The sequence below is a fragment of the Triticum aestivum genome, chromosome 6A (assembly GCF_018294505.1).
Source record: "Triticum aestivum cultivar Chinese Spring chromosome 6A, IWGSC CS RefSeq v2.1, whole genome shotgun sequence".
Taxonomy (NCBI): Eukaryota; Viridiplantae; Streptophyta; class Magnoliopsida; order Poales; family Poaceae; genus Triticum; species Triticum aestivum.
The window spans coordinates 246,172,749-246,193,850 of record NC_057809.1 but is presented as its reverse complement, the minus strand read 5'-3'; positions in this window follow the sequence as shown (position 1 = coordinate 246,193,850).

The window sequence follows — 21,102 nt, the reverse complement described above, 5'->3', positions numbered from 1 at the left end:
TTCGTAAGCTTGGGTTCTCCATTCATCGAGTGAGCTAATATCAAATAACCTCTTTTCACCGGCAAGTTTGAAATCATAGTTGAGCTCTTTAATAGCCCAATATGCCTTATGTTCTAGTTTGAGAGTTAAGTGACATGCTTTTCCATATACCATTTTATACGGAGACATACACATAGGATTTTTATATGCAGTTCTATAGGCCCATAATGCATTATCAAGTTTCTTGGACCAATTCTTTCTAGACCTATTGACAGTCTTTTGCAAAATTAAGTTGAGTTCTCTATTACTCAATTCTACTTGACCACTAGACTGTGGGTGATACAGAGATGCAATTCTATGATTGACGTCAGATTTAGCAAGCATTTTACAGAAAGCACCATGAATAAAATGTGAACCACCATCAGTCATTAAATATCTAGGGACCCCAAACCTCGGAAAAATAACTTCTTTAAGCATTTTAATAGAAGTGTTATGATCAGCACTACTAGTTGGAATAGCTTCTACCCACTTAGTAACATAATCAATAGCAACTAAAATATGTGTATATCCATTAGAGGCAGGAAAAGGTCCCATATAATCAAAGCCCCAAACATCAAATGGTTCAATAACAAGTGAATAATTCATAGGCATTTATTGATGTCTACTAATATTACCAATTCTTTGACATTCATCACAAGATAGAACAAACTTACGGGCATCCTTGAAGAGAGTAGGTCAATAAAAACCGGATTGCAATACCTTATGTGCAGTTCTATCTCCCGCGTGGTGCCCTCCATAAGTTTCGGAGTGGCACTTGCGTAGGATCTGTTCCTGTTCATGCTCAGGTACACAACGTCTAATAACACCATCTACTCCTTCTTTATAAAGATGTGGGTCATCCCAAAAGTAATGTCTCAAATCATAGAACAACTTTTTCTTTTGTTGGTATGTGAATCTAGGTGGTATAAATTTAGCAACTATGTTATTAGCATAATCAGCATACCAAGGGGTACTATGAGAAGTACTTATGACATTTAATTGTTCATCAGGAAAGCTATCATCAATAGGTAGTGGGTCATCAGGAACATTCTCTAACCTAGATAAGTTGTCTGGAACGGGGTTCTCAGCTCCTTTTCTATCAACAATATACAGATCAAATTCTTGTAGCAAGAGAACCCATCTAATAAGTCTAGGTTTAGCATCTTTCTTCTCCGTAAGATATTTAATAGCAGCATGATCAGTGTGGATAGTTACTACAACTGCTAAATGTTCTTTTGCAGTAGTAGCATAATTTCTATGAGCATTGTCTAGAGTCTTACTAGCATAATGGATAATGTAAGTGCATCTAGTGCTACCCCTAGTTGGTTTTGGAGTATTGACAACAAACCTAGTTGAGGGACTAATGTGTTTGTGAGAATTGCAGTGAAACACAGGTAGAAGTCCCTCATTTATTCGGTTTTACTACCAGAGATGACCCCTAAAAATGTATGAAGACATTGAAGACAAATGTGGTATATGAAGATATTCACATTGAAGACTATGACAAAAGAAGACACGTTATGAAGCTTATGGAACTCGAAGACTTAGATCTTTCATAGTTCTTTTTCTTTTGTGTTGAGTCATAGGAACCACCGTACTGTTAAGTGGGGTCCAGGAGAACCAGTCAGAATGACTGAAGTGATGCCTAAATCAAAAACCTATGTCTTCGAGTGAAGACAATGAGAGCGAATCTTGTCCAGAGCGGGACAAGTCAACTTTGCTTGTAGCCCAAGTAAAGTTGCCATGAGAGTTCGAAATGTGACCGTTGAGACACGTGTCAGTTCCTTAGTGACCCAGGGTCATTTCGGACAAATCAGGTCGGGTTGCCATGTGGCTATAAATAGCCCACCCCCACAACCATAAATGGTTGGCTGCTCAGATTTCAGTGCACGGCTTTTGCCGTTTGAGAGCAACCCACCTCGAAGCCTTTGAGAGAAAAAAATTCTAGTGAGGAGAAAAGCCCTAACCACCCAGAGCCAGAGTAAAAGCCCTAAACTTATCACAAGCAAATACAACTGCTAAATGTTCTTTTGCAGTAGTAGCATAATTTCTATGAGCATTGTCTAGAGTCTTACTAGCATAATGGATAATGTAAGTGCATCTAGTGCCACCCCTAGTTGGTTTTGGAGTATTGACGACAAACCTAGTTGAGGGACTAATGTGTTTGTGAGAATTGAAGTGAAACACAGTTAGAAGTCCCTCATTGATTCGGTTTTACTACCAGAGATGACCCCTAAAAATGTATGAAGACATTGAAGACAAATGTGGTATATGAAGATATTCACATTGAAGACTATGACAAAAGAAGACACGTTATGAAGCTTATGGAACTCGAAGACTTAGATCTTTCATAGTTCTTTTTCTTTTGTGTTGAGTCATAGGAACCACCGTACTGTTAAGTGGGGTCCAGGAGAACCAGTCAGAATGACTGAAGTGATGCCTAAATCAAAAACCTATGTCTTCGAGTGAAGACAATGAGAGCGAATCTTGTCCAGAGCGGGACAAGTCAACTTTGCTTGTAGCCCAAGTAAAGTTGCCATGAGAGTTCGAAATGTGACCGTTGAGACACGTGTCAGTTCCTTAGTGACCCAGGGTCATTTCGGACAAATCAGGTCGGGTTGCCATGTGGCTATAAATAGCCCACCCCCACAACCATAAATGGTTGGCTGCTCAGATTTCAGTGCACGGCTTTTGCCGTTTGAGAGCAACCCACCTCGAAGCCTTTGAGAGAAAAAAATTCTAGTGAGGAGAAAAGCCCTAACCACCCAGAGCCAGAGTAAAAGCCCTAAACTTATCACAAGCAAATACAACTGCTAAATGTTCTTTTGCAGTAGTAGCATAATTTCTATGAGCATTGTCTAGAGTCTTACTAGCATAATGGATAATGTAAGTGCATCTAGTGCCACCCCTAGTTGGTTTTGGAGTATTGACGACAAACCTAGTTGAGGGACTAATGTGTTTGTGAGAATTGAAGTGAAACACAGTTAGAAGTCCCTCATTGATTCGGTTTTACTACCAGAGATGACCCCTAAAAATGTATGAAGACATTGAAGACAAAGGTGGTATATGAAGATATTCACATTGAAGACTATGACAAAAGAAGACAAGTTATGAAGCTTATGGAACTCGAAGACTTACATCTTTCGTAGTTCTTTTTCTTTTGTGTTGAGTCATAGGAACCACCGTACTGTTAAGTGGGGTCCAGGAGAACCAGTTAGAATGACAGAAGTGATGCCTGAATCAAAAACCTATGTCTTCGAGTGAAGACAATGAGAGCGAATCTTGTCCACAGCGGGACAAGTCAGCTTTGCTTGTAGCCCAAGTAAAGTAGCCATGAGAGTTCGAAATGTGACCGTTGAGACACTGTCAGTTCCTTAGTGACCCAGGGTCATTTCGGACAAATCAGGTCGGGTTGCCAAGTGGCTATAAATATCCCACCCCCACAACCAAAAATGGTTGGCTGCTCAGATTTCAGTGCACGGCTTTTGTCGGTTGAGAGCAACCCACCTCGAAGCCTTTGAGAGAAAAAAATTCTAGTGAGGAGAAAAGCCCTATCCACCCAGAGCCAGAGTAAAAGCCCTAAACTTATCACAAGCAAATACAACTGCTTAATGTTCTTTTGCAGTAGTAGCATAATTTCTATGAGCATTGTCTAGAGTCTTACTAGCATAATGGATAATGTAAGTGCATCTAGTGCCACCCCTAGTTGGTTTTGGAGTATTGACGACAAACCTAGTCGAGGGACTAATGTGTTTGTGAGATTTGCAGTGAAACACAGGTAGAAGTCCCTCATTGATTCGGTTTTACTACCAGAGATGACCCCTAAAATTGTATGAAGACATTGAAGACAAAGGTGGTATATGAAGATATTCACATTGAAGACTATGACAAAAGAAGACAAGTTATGAAGCTTATGGAACTCGAAGACTTACATCTTTCATAGTTCTTTTTCTTTTGTGTTGAGTCATAGGATCCACCGTACTGTTAAGTGGGGTCCAGGAGAACCAGTCAGAATGACAGAAGTGATGCCTGAATGAAAAACCTATGTCTTCGAGTGAAGACAATGAGAGCGAATCTTGTCCACAGCGGGACAAGTCAGCTTTGCTTGTAGCCCAAGTAAAGTTGCCATGATAGTTTGAAATGTGACCGTTGAGACACGTGTCAGTTCCTTAGTGACCCAGGGTCATTTCGGACAAATCAGGTCGGGTTGCCAAGTGGCTATAAATAGCCCACCCCCACAACCATAAATGGTTGGCTGCTCAGATTTCAGTGCACGACTTTTGTCGGTTGAGAGCAACCCACCTCGAAGCCTTTGAGAGAAAAAAATTCTAGTGAGGAGAAAAGCCCTATCCACCTAGAGCCAGAGTAAAATCCCTAAACTTATCACAAGCAAATACAACTGCTAAATGTTCTTTTGCAGTAGTAGCATAATTTCTATGAGCATTGTCTAGAGTCTTACTAGCATAATGGATAATGTAAGTGCATCTAGTGCCACCCCTAGTTGGTTTTGGAGTATTGACGACAAACCTAGTTGAGGGAGTAATGTGTTTGTGAGAATTGCAGTGAAACACAGGTAGAAGTCCCTCATTGATTCGGTTTTACTACAATAGATGACCCCTAAAAATGTATGAAGACATTGAAGACAAAGGTGGTATATGAAGATATTCACATTGAAGACTATGACAAAAGAAGACACGTTATGAAGCTTATGGAACTCGAAGACTTAGATCTTTTGTAGTTCTTTTTCTTTTGTGTTGAGTCATAGGAACCACCGTACTGTTAAGTGGGGTCCAGGAGAACCAGTCAGAATGACTGAAGTGATGCCTAAATCAAAAACCTATGTCTTCGAGTGAAGACAATGAGAGCGAATCTTGTCCACAGCGGGACAAGTCAGCTTTGCTTGTAGCCCAAGTAAAGTTTCCATGAGAGTTCGAAATGTGACCGTTGAGACACGTGTCAGTTCCTTAGTGACCCAGGGTCATTTCGGACAAATCAGGTCGGGTTGCCAAGTGGCTATAAATAGCCCACCCCCACAACCATAAATGGTTGGCTGCTCAGATTTCAGTGCACGGCTTTTGTCATTTGAGAGCAACCCACCTCGAAGCCTTTGAGAGAAAAAAATTCTAGTGAGGAGAAAAGCCCTAACCACCCAGAGCCAGAGTAAAAGCCCTAAACTTATCACAAGCAAATACAACTGCTAAATGTTCTTTTGCAGTAGTAGCATAATTTCTATGAGCATTGTCTAGAGTCTTACTAGCATAATGGATAATGTAAGTGCATCTAGTGCCACCCCTAGTTGGTTTTGGAGTATTGAAGACAAACCTAGTTGAGGGACTAATGTGTTTGTGAGAATTGCAGTGAAACACAGGTAGAAGTCCCTCATTGATTCGGTTTTACTACCAGAGATGACCTCTAAAAATGTATGAAGACATTGAAGAGAAAGGTGGTATATGAAGATATTCACATTGAAGACTATGACAAAAGAAGACACATTATGAAGCTTATGGAACTCGAAGACTTAGATCTTTCGTAGTTCTTTTTATTTTGTGTTGAGTCATAGGAACCACCGTACTGTTAAGTGGGGTCCAGGAGAACCAGTCAGAATGACAGAAGTGATGCCTAAATCAAGAACCTATGTCTTCGAGTGAATACAATGAGAGCGAATCTTGTCCAGAGCGGGACAAGTCAGCTTTGCTTGTAGCCCAAGTAAAGTTGCCATGAGAGTTCGAAATGTGACGTTGAGACACGTGTCAGTTCCTTAGTGACCCAGGGTCATTTCGGACAAATCAGGTCAGGTTGCCAAGTGGCTATAAATAGCCCACCCCCACAACCATAAATGGTTGGCTGCTCAGATTTCAGTGCACGGCTTTTGTCGTTTGAGAGCAACCCACCTCGAAGCCTTTGAGAGAAAAAAATTCTAGTGAGGAGAAAAGCCCTAACCACCCAGAGCCAGAGTAAAAGCCCTAAACTTATCACAAGCAAATACAACTGCTAAATGTTCTTTTGCAGTAGTAGCATAATTTCTATGAGCATTGTCTAGAGTCTTACTAGCATAATGGATAATGTAAGTGCATCTAGTGCCACCCCTAGTTGGTTTTGGAGTATTGACGACAAACCTAGTTGAGGGACTAATGTGTTTGTGAGAATTGCAGTGAAACACAGGTAGAAGTCCCTCATTGATTCGGTTTTACTACCAGAGATGACCCCTAAAAATGTATGAAGACATTGAAGACAAAGGTGGTATATGAAGATATTCACATTGAAGACTATGACAAAAGAAGACACGTTATGAAGCTTATGGAACTCGAAGACTTAGATCTTTCGTAGTTCTTTTTCTTTTGTGTTGAGTCATAGGAACCACCGTACTGTTAAGTGGGGTCCAGGAGAACCAGTCAGAATGACTGAAGTGATGCCTAAATCAAAAACCTATGTCTTCGAGTGAAGACAATGAGAGTGAATCTTGTCCAGAGCGGGACAAGTCAGCTTTGCTTGTAGCCCAAGTAAAGTTGCCATGAGAGTTCGAAATGTGACCGTTGAGACACGTGTCAGTTCCTTAGTGACCCAGGGTCATTTCGGACAAATCAGGTCGGGTTGCCAAGTGGCTATAAATAGCCCACCCCCACAACCATAAATGGTTGGCTGCTCAGATTTTAGTGCACGGCTTTTGTCGTTTGAGAGCAACCCACCTCGAAGCCTTTGAGAGAAAAAAATTCTAGTGAGGAGAAAAGCCCTAACCACCCAGAGCCAGAGTAAATTGGGCATCACTTAAGTCTTCGTGTCTGTGTAATCTGAAGACTTATTACACTTGAGGACTGTGAATCCTCTAGACGGTTAGGCGTCACGTTCAGAGCATCCAAGAGACATTGTGGATTTCCAGTGAACAAAGTTTGTGAAGGTTTGGGAGTCTACCTTGAAGACTTACCAGAGTGATTGGGCGAGGACTAAGTGACCTTAGCTCAAGGAGAATACGGTGAGGACTTGGTGTCCTGAACTGTGTGTTCAGGACTGGGTGTCCGGGACTATGTGTCCTAAGGTTTAAATACCTAGCCGCTCCAACCAGACGTACAGTTCTCACAGCAACTGGAACTGGTCCAACATATCATTGTCTTCAATGAGTCACTGGTTTCATCTTCACTTCCTTTTCTTACTGTTACTCATTGTGAAGCCATTGGATGCTTGCTTTATCATTTGTCTTCACAACGTGAATGCATGATCTGTTTGGCTTCATAACTTCTTCCTACCTGATCCTTATTACACTAAAGTTGTTTGTCATTGTGCTTTCACTCTATTGAATAGATGACCATGGCTGGCCTAGTGTAATCTAACTTCCGTTGCATAGTAATAGGCATAATCTTCACTGTTTGTCTTCATAACTCCCAAGTTTTGAAGACTTCCATAAAAATCGCATATTCACCCCCCTCTAGTCGATATAACGCACTTTCAATTGGTATCAGAGCAAGGTGCTCCCTTGTTCTGTGTGATTCGGTTTAACCACCTGGAGTTTTAGCTATGTCGACTGTAGGGATAATCAAAGTCTCCGCTGCTTGCCCCGTCTTCGATGGAACTGAATATCCCTACTGGAAGAATAAGATGCGCATGCATCTTGAAGCTATTGACGTCGACCTATGGTATGTCGTCAAGAACGGCGTTCCCAAGGCTGGAGAAGGTGTCACTACTGCTGATGTCAAGAAGTTCACTCAACTGGACTATACTGCCAAAAATATCATCTGTGGTCATCTAAAAAAAGGACAGTATGGCCGTGTGAGTGCCTTGAAGACATCCAAGCTGGTCTGGGACTGGCTCTCCAAGGTCAATGAAGGCGTCGCAACCCAGAGAGATCAAAGAATCAGTGCTCTTCAACCGCTTCAAGTGAAATGACAATGAGAATGTCCAACACACATTTGACCGGCTCACTGACATCACAAATGAGCTTCAAGCCCTCGGCGCCACTGAGATCACCAAACATGAAATCGTCAAGACGCTGCTGAGATCACTTGATAGTTCGTTTGACATCCTGGCCCTGATGATTCAAGAACGTCCTGATTTCAAGACACTCGATCCGTCTGACATACTTGAGAGGCTCAACACACATGAGTTTCAGCTTTCTGAGAAAAGAGATATCTACGGTCCAAACTATGGGCGAACTCGTGCCTTGAAGGGAAAAGCTGTTTCCTCATTTGAAGAAGAATCTGACAGCAGTTCTGATGATCCTAAAGACATTGGAAGAGAACTTGCAATGCTAGTGAAGAATTCCAAAAATTCACCAAGAAGAAAGGCTTCAGAAAATCTTCACGATCAAGCTCAAGGAATGATGAAGCTTCTGCTCATGACTACAAGAAGAAAACATGTCACAAGTGCAAGAAAACTGGACACTTCATCTCTGAGTGTCCACAATGGGACAATGAGAACAGAAGGAAGAAGAAGAGCAAGGAATATGATTCTGACGACAAGAAGAAGAAGAAATACTCAAAGTCTTCTTCCAAGTCTTCCTCAAAGTCTTCATCAGACAAGAAGAGCTCATCTAGCAAGGCACGTGTGTTTGCTGGCAAGGAAATGGATTCAGAGGAGGAGTCTGCTTCTGAGGAGGCAGAGGTGGAGTCTGAGGAGGAGTCTGATTCTGGCATTGCGAGTCTGGCTACAGCATACGTCGCCAAGTCCATCTTCAACACTGAATACAATGACTGCATCACCGACACCGACGCAAATAACAAGAACGACTCCACTCCTACCTACTGCTTCATGGCACGCGGTGCCAAGGTAAACACACGCACTACTCGCTATCAAACATCTAGTGACGATGACTCTGACTGTGATTCAAAACCCAGCTACAAAACACTTGCTAAAATTGCAACTGAACAACAGAAAGCTATGGAACATATTCAAAAACTGTTAGACATAAGCGATGATCTGTTGGGTGCTGAAATGACTCGATCTGAATCCTTAATTGAAGACATAAAAAACCTTCACGTTAAGTATCAGGAACTTGAAGATCGTCTTGATACTCTCTCAACAACTCATGAAAAGCTTTCCTATGATTATTTTCAAAGGAAGCAAGAACTTGAGAAATTGAGAGCGGCTCATGAAGATCTTCAAAAGGAAAACAAGTCACTTCGCGTCGAACAGATCAGTCCCGCTCAGGAAGGATTTGAACCACCATGTCTTAAATGCTTTGAGCGTGATAATGCTACTTCTGTTGCTGAATGTTCCATTGCTACTACTGTTGCAATATCTTCAACTGTTGATGTGGTAACTAACCCCTCTACTGAGGATACCACTGCTATTGCTGATGAGAATGCTAGGTTGAAGACATTGCTTGAAACAGGGATGTACAAAAGTCTTAAAGGACATCAGACATTATGTGATGTTCTCAAGAAGCAGATTCTGAACCGAAACCCTAGGAAAGAGGGTGTTGGGTTCGTGAGGAAAATAAATGCAGATGGCTCTTACTGGAAACCTGAGCAGTACCCCAAAACCACATGGGTTGCTGCAAAGGAACTTTCAGCAGATCCATCCAATTTATCTGGCTTCACTTGTGCTAACCCCATTATCATTGATGAATCCTTTGATGCAAACTAATTGTTTAAGAATCAGAATGGTGAAGTGTTTGCCAGGTACATTGGTACTAACTACAGGAATGGACCGCCTATGAAGAAGATTTGGGTTCCGAAAAAGTGTCTGGAAAATCTTCCTGTGAAGGTCTTCATGACACCTCACTTGAAGAAGACAAACCTCAGACCAAAGGCTTCATATGGTCCAAAGGCTTCATACAAACACAGGACTCACCTGAGCCACACTAACGCAAATGTTTTGCAGGGAAACCATACTCAGGCATATGAATATGAGAGCGGTTCTTTGAATCGTCATGTTTATATGACCAAAAATTATTCTGCCTATTCCTATGAGTATTATTGTCCACCTGCTAGACTGTTTGCTAAGGCTTCAAAGCCAAAATTCTCAGATGCTGCACTTAGACTTATTGCTTCTAAGCCACCCTTGAAGATGTGGGTGGTTAAGAAAGCTTAACTCTCTTTTGCAGGGAAAGGTCTCCAGCAGAAAAACAAAATCTTCTGATGCTATTGCTGGGGACCTTAAAAATCTTGTGGGGCGCAAGATAAAATGCCCAAATGGCATCGTTATGTACTTCGTTCCTGAATCGCATGCTACTCTCCCTATTAGTCCTAATATGGATCTAAGTTTTCATAACCCACTGGTTCGTCAAATGTTTATGCTTCACAATTCTCTTCGTGAAGCCTATCCCCCTAACTGCACTGTAGGGTACGACACCAGCGACTTCAAAGTCTTTAGAATGGATTATTGACAGTGGGTGTACAAATCACATGACTAGCAAAATAAGCCTTCTTATGGACTCAACATTACATCCATCCGACAAGAGCCACATCACATTTGCTGACACTGGTAAAAGTAAGGTATTGGGTCTAGGTAGAGTTGCAATCTCAAAGGATCAACACATGGATAAAGTCATGCTTGTTGAATCCCTTGGCTTCAACTTAATGTCTGTCTCAATGCTTTGCGATTTGAATATGATCGTAATGTTTGGAAAATATCATTGCCTGGTACTAATGGAATCTGACAAGTCTCTAGTGTTTGAAGGGTATCGAAAAGGTGATTTGTATGTGGTAGATTTCTCAGCAGGGCCACAACTTGCAGTATGTCTTCTTGCAAAAGCTTCAGAATGCTGGCTTTGGCATCGGAGGCTTGGGCATGCTGGCATGAGGAACCTCCACACCCTTGCGAAGAAGAAGCATGTCATAGGCATCAAGGGAGTCAAGTTCAAGAAAGATCACTTATGCGGTGCCTGTGAAGCAGGGAAGATGACAAGGGCAAAACATCCTTCGAAGACAATCATTACTACTACACAACCCTTCGAACTGCTCCACATGGATCTTTTCGGTCCCACTTACTACTCAACTTTTACTACTTCTGCTTGCCTCTATGGCTTTGTCATTGTTGATGATTACTCTAGATATACTTGGGTGCACATAATCCTTTACAAGACTGAAGTGCAGGATGTCTTCAGACGCTTCGCCAATCGAGCTATGAACAATTTTGGCACCAAGATAAAGCACATCAGAAGTGACAATGGCACTGAATTCAAGAACATTGGCCTTGATACATATCTTGATACCTTGGGCATCACACATGAATTCTCAGCTCCGTACACGCCACAGCAGAATGGTGTCGTCGAACGCAAGAACAAAACACTCATTGAGATGGCCAGAACAATGCTAGATGGATACAAGACTCCAAGAAAATTCTGGACGGAAGCCATTGACACTGCATGTCATACAATCAATCGTGTTTATCTTCACAAGCTTCTAAACAAGACATCTTATGAACTCCTAACTGGCAAGAAGCCAAATGTCAGTTACTTCAGAGTATTTGGAGCAAGGTGCTGGATCAAGGACCCACACCACACCTCAAAGTTTGGACCAAAAGCACATGAGGGCTTTATGCTTGGATATGGAAAGGATTCGCACTCCTACAGAGTCTTCAATCTCTTCCATTACAAAGTGGTTGAAACAGTGGATGTGCGGTTCGATGAGACAAATGGTTCACAAAGAGAGCAACTGCCAAATGTGCTAGATGAGATTTCAGCTAGTGAATCAATCAAGCTAATGGGAACTTGAGAGATTATACCTTCTGAAGCTCATCCTGAAGAAGAACTTATCATCTTAGCACCTGATCAACATGAAGACAATGCTCAGCCTGAAGACATTCCTCCCAACAACAACACAGATCAGCAAGAGCAAAGTCTTCGCCCCATACATCCTCGTGTTGCGAATGAAGTGCAGATTGAAAGAATAATTGACAGCATCAGTGCACCTGGTCCACTCACTCGTTCAAGGGCAACTCAGCTAGAAAATTTCTATGGGCACTTCGTATCAATATCAGAACCCAAGAAAGTTGAAGAAGCCTTCATGGAACCTGAATGGATTCAAGCTATGCAAGAAGAGCTTCAACAGGTTGAGCTGAATAATGTATGGGAACTGGTTAAGCGTCCTAATCCACGGAAGCACAACATTATAGGCACCAAATGGATATACCGCAACAAACAAGATGAGCATGGTTAAGTTGTCAGAAACAAAGCTCGTCTCGTTGCTCAAGGATATACTCAAGTGGAGGGCATTGACTTCGATGAAACATTTGCTCCTGTGGCTAGGCTTGAAGCCATACGCATACTGCTGGCCTATGCAAATCATCATAACATACTTCTATATCAAATGGATGTGAAAAGTGCCTTTCTCAATGGCAAGATTGAAGAATAAGTGTATGTTGCACAACCGCCTGGCTTTGAAAATCCAAAACATCCTGACATGGCATACAAGCTCAACAAGGCACTGTATGGCCTCAAACAAGCCCCTAGGGCCTGGTATGACACACTCAAGTACTTCCTGAAGAGCAAAGGCTTCATACCTGGTTCCCTGGATCCCACTTTTTCACGAAGACATATGATGGTGAACTGTTTGTGTGCCAAATATATGTGGATGACATTATCTTCGGCTGCACCAATCAGAAGTACAGTGAAGAGTTTGGATATATGATGCAAGAGCAATATCAGATGTCCATGATGGGGGAGCTAAAGTTCTTCCTTGGTCTTCAAATATGACAACAACACAATGGAATCTTCATATCTCAAGAGAAGTATCTCAAAGATTGCCTGAAGAAGTTCGGTATGCAAGACTGCAAAGGCTTCACAACACCAATGCCAGCCAAACATCATCTAGGTCCTGACGACAATGGTAAAGAGTTCGATCAAAAGGTATACCGCTCCATGATTGGGTCTTTGCTTTATTTATGTGCATCTAGGCCAGATATCATGCTTAGTGTTTGCATGTGTGCTCGATTTCAAGCGGCACCAAAGGAGTCGCATCACTTAGCTGTGAAGCGAATTCTACGATATTTGGCTCACACCCCAACTCTAGGATTATGGTATCCAAAGGGCTCAGAGTTTGATTTGGTTGGATTTTCGGATGCTGATTATGCTGGTGACAAAGTTGATCGCAAGTCTACATCAGGCACATGTCACTTTCTGGGACGCTCACTTGTATGTTGGTCTTCAAAGAAGCAGAATTGTGTATCTCTCTCCACTTCTGAATCTGAATACGTTGCTGCTGGATCTTGCTGCGCTCAGCTTCTGTGGATGAAGCAAACACTCAAGGACTATGGCATTCATCTGAAGCAAGTGCCACTATACTGCGACAACAAAAGTGCCATCAAGATTGACAACAACCCAGTTCAGCACTCGAAGACAAAGCACATTGAAATTCGTCATCACTTTCTCAGAGATCATGTTGTGAAGGAAGACATTGATATCATACACGTCAACACTGAAGAGCAATTGGCAGATATCTTCACCAAGCCCTTGGATGAGAAGAGGTTTTGCAAGTTACAGTGTGAGCTAAATATCTTGGAATCCTCAAATGTCCTGTGATCAGGCACACATCCTAACACTTATGCATATTGATGACTTAGAAGTGCAACACACAAAGTAAAGTATATCTTGAATCCATGAAGACATACATTCTAAGTGTGAATACATTAATGTGGAATTTGACCTAGGAGCGCCACGATAATTGTGCGCCGTGTCTGGGTCTAATACTTCCTATACGGTGGGTAACGCCACCACCAAACGTTCCATTTTGAAGTGTTTCACTCATGGCGTTACCTTGCAATATCTTCACATTTGGTTTGGCTTCGAACTCAACATGTCTTCATGATTATCTTCACTACGTTGATTATATAGATATATACATACTAGTGTTCTGTCCTCTACAACATTCACTTATAGCTATGTCTTCTTGGTTGAATCTTTTGAACTAAGTGAATGTTATCGGACCCTGATCTCTATGCTTTCTATCTCAAATTCTATCTCTCCAAGTCATATGCATTCTATTGAAACTGTCGAATGTCTTCACTGTGTCCTTGTCAGCTGAAGATATAGAGACAACCATAAAGTCCGTTTTTAATGCTCATTCCTCCACATAAAATCCGGAGAAGCGGGAACGACCGCCCGACAATTTAGGCGTGCGTGGGACGTGGAACAAACCCCAAACTTCCGCTAACTGGCCACGCGTTCCTCAAATGCGAACTGCCAGGGGCACCTGTGTAATAGCACAGTGCTGCCCCTGAGCCTATAAATTCACACTTACCGCGGTCATTATCTCCTTCTTCCACCCTCGCATGAACCCTAGCGCCACCGCTAGCACTCGACGACGCCGGAGACGAAGCGCTTCGCTGCCGCAACCTCTCCAACACCGTCCTGACGCCGACCGTGGACATCATCCTCTCCGCCGTCGCCGTAGGTGTTTTCCATTGCCAAGTTAGGGCATGGAGGACTGAACTGCTCGACATTAACTCCCACTTCCGTCTAGCAGTTCTAAGTGTGGTAAATAAAACTTCTTTTTACAGCCCCTTCTGATCTTATGGTTCTGTCACTTTCTACCATAAGAAGTTTGTCTTCACACAAGTTAGATCTCTCAATCTGCATCTCATAACATGCCTAGTATATTCACTTGTTCCTCATAAAGTAGTTAGATTCCTCACTTGTACTGATCTGTGGGTTCGTACAAATCTGGAACCAACTTCTTATCTATGAGTGAATGTCTTCGCATGATGAGGTCAATGTCTTCTAAACTGATTAATCTTCAAAAACCTTCTGAAAATGCATATAACCTCTTCCCCTTCCCTCGCACCTTAATGCCGTCACAGGTACATGTCCATGGGAGAATCCTTTGGTTCTCATAGTCTGCATTCATTTGCAGAATTCCTACAGCATCACATAAACTCTCCTGAAGCCAGTTCCTGTTGGTCCAGAAAAAGAAAGCCTTTGAAGCCTTTGAAAGTTTTGAAGCCTTTCAAGTTAAAGTTTATGGCTTCAGAAGCAGCAGCAAGGAAGGGGGGCAGACAGAGACGTGAGGGAACTTCCAAAGATCTGCCTGAAGACTTGGCAGAAATGTACAAAATAGATCCAGAAGAGAGCTATGGGCAGCGCAAGACCCGAATCCAATGGATTCGACGCTATTGGGCAGAACAGTGGTTCAAATACCGCTTCGTCACCCAGGAGTATGCTGAAAAGAGTGCTATCAAGAGGCCATGGGGGGATATCTTATACAAGAACCTTGTACCCAGGACCAGAGATGAAGCCATTGCTCAAGGCTTCTACCCATGCATGGTCCGAGGACCACAGCCTGATGATGCACATCCGTCATCACTTCTCTGGTGTCGTGACAACAATCTATTCAAGCGCAACTACCAGTTTGCCCAACAGTCAGCAAAGCAAGACAAGAAGAAATATGGATTAGACTTCAACCCTGGCCCCTCCGCACCAAGGGCAGATGGAACACGCGACACAGAACCCAATATCATCGGTCCGTTTGCCAACCTTGAGGGCCTCATCACCTACATCCTGGTCCAAAGGGCTGCCGTGAATGACCCTCCAGCTGACTCTGAGTCTGATGAAGCTCCTGCTGTGCCAAAGCCAAAGCAGACAAAGAAACCAAAAGCGTCAAAGCTAGCCCCTGCCTCAAAAATCTCAAGGGCGAAGCCATTGGAAACTGCACCTCCTGAAGTCAGTGTGCAGTCTGAAGACGTATCCCGCATCTCCAAGCCCCTGAAGGAAAAGGAGCCCCAGCAACAAACAGGAAAAGAGCTCACTGCTGCTGCCATTCTGTGCAGCGAAGCCATTGATCTATCAAGCGATGAAGATCTGGGAGATGACGCTCTAGAGCAGCTTATCAAAAGCAAAAAGAAGCTGAAATCTTCAACAATCTGCCTCTCTTTGATGTCGCCATCATCCACAGTTTCATCGATGAATGGTTTGACTCACCAGACATAAGCTTCAATGATCTGTAGCTGCCAGTTGGCCTCAGTGTCGCCTTCCAAGGCGCAATTGATTCAGAACTGGCCATTGCTCAGCGCATTGTTGAGCTGAAGCAGAAAATTGATCACGAAAAGGCTCAGTTCAAGAAGCACATGGCCAGCCTCAGCGTGCAGGAAGTGAGGAGCTTCAAAACGATGCTGCATGAGCTCAAAGAAAATTTTCTGAAGAAGCGTGCAGAAGCTCAGGGCTCGCGTGAGCGGATGAAGTCTCTGGCAGAACGATGTGTGCAGGCCTACAATGAGGCCGAGAAGCGCAAGGCACTTGGGCGTCCTGGCATCGACCCCAAGATGGCCGCAAAGAAGAACAAGCAGCCAGCTGTGAATGAACCAGAGGCACAAAGACAACAAGCTCCGATTGTCTTCCCAACCGCCACAACTGGCTCGAAGCCAAAGAGCCGGTCAACAGCTTTAGAGCTTAAGAAGACACGGAATGCAGAGGCTGAAGCTAGGAACAGAAAACTCTCTGAAGCCTCTCCTTCTGACCCCAGCAAGAAGAAGCACAAGGTCAAGAAATCTCGGGCTGCTCCCACAGAGCCCTTGATGGTTGAACCCCTCTCTGTCATTCACCCCAATGCAGAAAGACGACTGACAGTTCATGAGCCTGCTCCCACAGAGGCTCCTGAAGTTGAAGATATTCCAGCAGCCGACCCCATAGCTGTTGAAGACATTGGTCACCAAGACAATGTACAAGATGATGCAGCCCTTCCTCAGCTTGAAACAAGCAAACTCATCAGTATTGGTCGTCCTCTGACGCCAATGGCACAATATGAGTCATGGGCGGATCGCCCTCAGGAGGAAGAAGACTTTGAGGCCCAGCCCACTCCGACCCCACAAGCATCGTCTGCGTTCCGTAGGCTTCGCAAAGGTCCACGGCCTCAAGTCAATACTGAAGAAATTCTGGCTGCATCAGCCAAAGACAATGAAGAAGCACCACCAGAACCCACTCCCCCGCTCCATCAAGATGCAGTTCTCCTGGAGAATGTGCCTGAGTTTGCTCCTCCATCTACACAAGCGGAGGAAGAAAATGTTGCGGCTGCCACCACAAACACTGAAGCAAATGTGGAGCCCGCCCCACCAAATGCTTCAGCGGACAGCGAAGCTACTGAGCCAGACACTTCAGTTCCTGAGTCTACTGCAGGTCCACAGTTTGATTATCATATTGAGCACAGGCCTCATGTCCAGAAGCCAGTCCCAAGGCTTCCAAGGTTCCCAGGTCCTGCATCAGCACCTGGCTCCTTTGATATTAACAGCTTCAAGGCAAACAATACATTTTTCAACAGCTCCAAGAACCCCTATTCAAGGGAAAGGATTGTATCAGATAGGTTCTGGAGCTATTCTCAGCGCAGCTATTATTCATGCATCCTATACAACCAAGGTCGCATCTTCCCGCACAAGCGCCTTGAGGTTGAAGCCATTGCTGGTCTGCTATGTCTTGAGGAAGCCTTGGATTGCTTCAAGCAAGTGGGTCTGCTGCCGTTTGTGACCGATGAAGAGCTCTAGAATGAAGAGCTTCTGCTTCTACTTCTGCTTCCCATACAACAGAGATCCGAAGACTTGGGTCCTGGAGTGGATGACCGACAATGTCCATCATGAAGCCAATGCATTTGATATCATTAAGCTCACCGGCCTGCCCACTCCTGGCGAATTCTTCGAGGAAGGCTGTCAACTACATTCTGAAGCTATTGAGAGCATATTCCAGAGGCCTGAACCCAATATGAGTCAGATGCTCTCAATGATGAAGCCATTGCCCCATGATGCACCCTATCCTACTGAGTTCTTCGTTGAAGACCTAGAGTACCTGCCCAGGACCATATATCACATCATCCGGCGGACTCTCTGGCCCATTAAGGGACACTCACCAAATGCCAAGATTGAGGGTGCAATGAAGAATCTCATATTCTATATCCTGCATGGCAAATGCTTCAACGCCCAGGATCTCTTCATACGGCAACTTGCAGCTTCAGGCTCAGAATTATTTGGTTTGAAGTTCTATGCTCCTTGGGTGATGAGGCTGATCAAACTGCACTCTGCGATCTCGTATCAACCCTCTGCCCGAAACCATCGGATCTTCTTGCCAGATGTGGATACCTCTGCTGAAGCAATATATCCTGAGCCTGACAAGCAACCGATAAGTCTTCAAAATGCAGAACACTAGAGCTTCACGCAGAATGTTGAAGGTGTTGAAGCCATATCCAGGGTATATCCGTTGGTTGGCACTACATGTGCACCAGCATCTACTGAAGCCACAGACATCACAAATGCTCCAAGACCCAAGAAGCGTGCTCGTGTCCTCACTGATCGAGAGCTTCTTGTGGCCCTTCACCAAAAGCAGGATAGGCATCACGACTAGCTAAAACGTTAGATGAAGAGCCTCTTGGTGGATGTCAATCGTCTTCGAAACCTTGCCACCAAGAATGCCTTCGTTACACACGAAACCTGTCGTCGTACATGGAAAGGGCTCTCAATGATATGTACTGAAGCTGAACTTGAAGAGGATGGCTTCACAGAGGGTTTCAAGTTTGACACCACACCTCCTAGAAGGGCTGTGATGCGCAACACACCATCACTAGAAGACTCTGAGTTCTCTTCATCTGCTGCCACAGTTACTGCAAGGATCATTGATGAAGACGACGATGCTACATCACCACCACCTGCTTCAGCACATCCCAGCCCTGCACCACCAAACAACTCCACCGACCCTGCTGCGCCTGGGAACGCGTAGAAACTCTATGTCTTCAAACCTTTTTGGTCATTACTGACCAAAGGGGGAGAAGCATATGATGTTTATAGTCTTCAAGCAGGTCAATATGGGCGGGTGCCTTATGTTTTGTTATATTTTGCTTCGTGTTTACAACTCTTGCGTCTGCTACTTGTTTGCCACTCTGTTTGCGAAGATAAATTCCGCATGTGCGACGATAAATTCCGCACTTATCTCATTCTGCAGACGTCCATTTTCCATTATGCATGTCATTATCTTCATATACTTTCACATGCATAGTGGATTGTCATCATAAGCTGAAGTGGATCTCCACAAGTACAACCTGCCATGTGCATTTGCATTCCAAAAGCAAATTAACTTATATGCACATCTTCAGGGGGAGCCCTTGCAACTTATGAAGACAATTCCCTATGCTTTACAAACTTCACACTTTATATTCCCCGTTCAAAACTTCAACTAGTTTGTCATCAATCACCAAAAAGGGGGAGATTGTAAGTGCATCTAGTGCCACCCCTAGTTGGTTTTGGAGTATTGACGACAAACCTAGTTGAGGGACTAATGTGTTTGTGAGAATTGCAGTGAAACACAGGTAGAAGTCCATCGTTCTTTCGGTTTTACTACCAGAGATGACCCCTAAAAATGTATGAAGACATTGAAGACAAAGGTGGTATATGAAGATATTCACATTGAAGACTATGACAAAAGAAGACACATTATGAAGCTTATGGAACTCGAAGACTTAGATCTTTCGTAGTTCTTTTTCTTTTGTGTTGAGTCATAGGAACCACCGTACTGTTAAGTGGGGTCCAGGAGAACCAGTCAGAATGACTGAAGTGATGCCTAAATCAAAAACCTATGTCTTCGAGTGAAGACAATGAGAGCGAATCTTGTCCAGAGCCGGACAAGTCAGCTTTGCTTGTAGCCCAAGTAAAGCTGCCATTAGAGTTCTAAATGTGACCGTTGAGACACGTGTCAGTTCCTTAGTGACCCAGGGTCATTTCGGACAAATCAGGTCGGGTTGCCAAGTGGCTATAAAAAGCCCACCCCCACAACCATAAATGGTTGGCTGCTCAGATTTCAGTGCACGGCTTTTGTCGTTTGAGAGCAACCCACCTCGAAGCCTTTGAGAGAAAAAAATTCTAGTGAGGAGAAAAGCCCTAACCACCCAGAGCCAGAGTAAATTGGGCATCACTTAAGTCTTCGTGTCTGTGTGATCTGAAGACTTATTACACTTGAGGACTGTGAATCCTCCAGACGGTTAGGCGTCGCGTTCAGAGCATCCAAGAGACATTGTGGATTGCCAGTGAATGAAGTTTGTGAAGGTTTGGGAGTCTACCTTGAAGACTTACCAGAGTGATTGGGCGAGGACTAAGTGACCTTAGCTCAAGGAGAATACGGTGAGGACTTGGTGTCCTGAACTGTGTGTTCAGGACTGGGTGTCCGGGACTGTGTGTCCTAAGGTTTAAATACCTAGCCGCTCCAACCAGACGTACAGTTGTCACAGCAACTGGAACTGGTCCAACATATCAATGTCTTCAACGAGTCACTGGTTTCATCTTCACTTCCTTTTCTTACTGTTACTCATTGTGAAGCCATTGCATGCTTGCTTTATCATTTGTCTTCACAACGTGAATGCATGATCTGTTTGGCTTCATAACTTCTTCCTACCTGATCCTTATTACACTGAAGCTGTTTGTCATTGTGCTTTCACTCTATTGAATACATGACCATGGCTGGCCTAGTGTAATCTAACTTCCGCTGCATAGTAATAGGCATAATCTTCACTGTTTGTCTTCATAACTCCCAAGTTTTGAAGACTTCCATAAAAATCGCCTATTCACCCCCCCTCTAGTCGATATAACGCACTTTCAGATAACATTTAATTTCTTATCAACTCTTTTCCCTAGAACAGCACCTACAGCATAATCGCTAGCATCACACATAATTTCAAAGGGTAAATTCCAGTCAGGTGGCTGAACAATAGGTGCAGAGACTAATGCTTTCTTAAGTATTTCAAATGCTTCTACACAATAATCATCAAAGGCAAATGGTATATCTTTTTGTAATAAATTAGTCAGAGGCCGAGAAATTTTTGAGAAGTCCTTAATGAACCTCCTATAAAATCCGACGTGGCCAAGGAAACTTCTTATACCTTTGATGTCCTTGGGACATGGCATCTTTTCGATAGCATCAATCTTGGCTTTATCCACTTCAATACCTCTTTTAGAAACTTTATGCCCCAAGACAATACCCTCATTAACCATAAAGTGGCACTTTTCCCAATTCAGGACAAGATTAGTTTCTTCACATCTCTGCAAAACTCGATCAAGATTGCTCAAGCAATCATCAAAAGAAGATCCATAGACGGAAAATTCGTCCATGAAAACCTCACAAATCTTTTCACAAAAGTCATAGAATATAGCCATCATGCATCTTTGAAAGGTAGCAGGTGCATTACATAAACC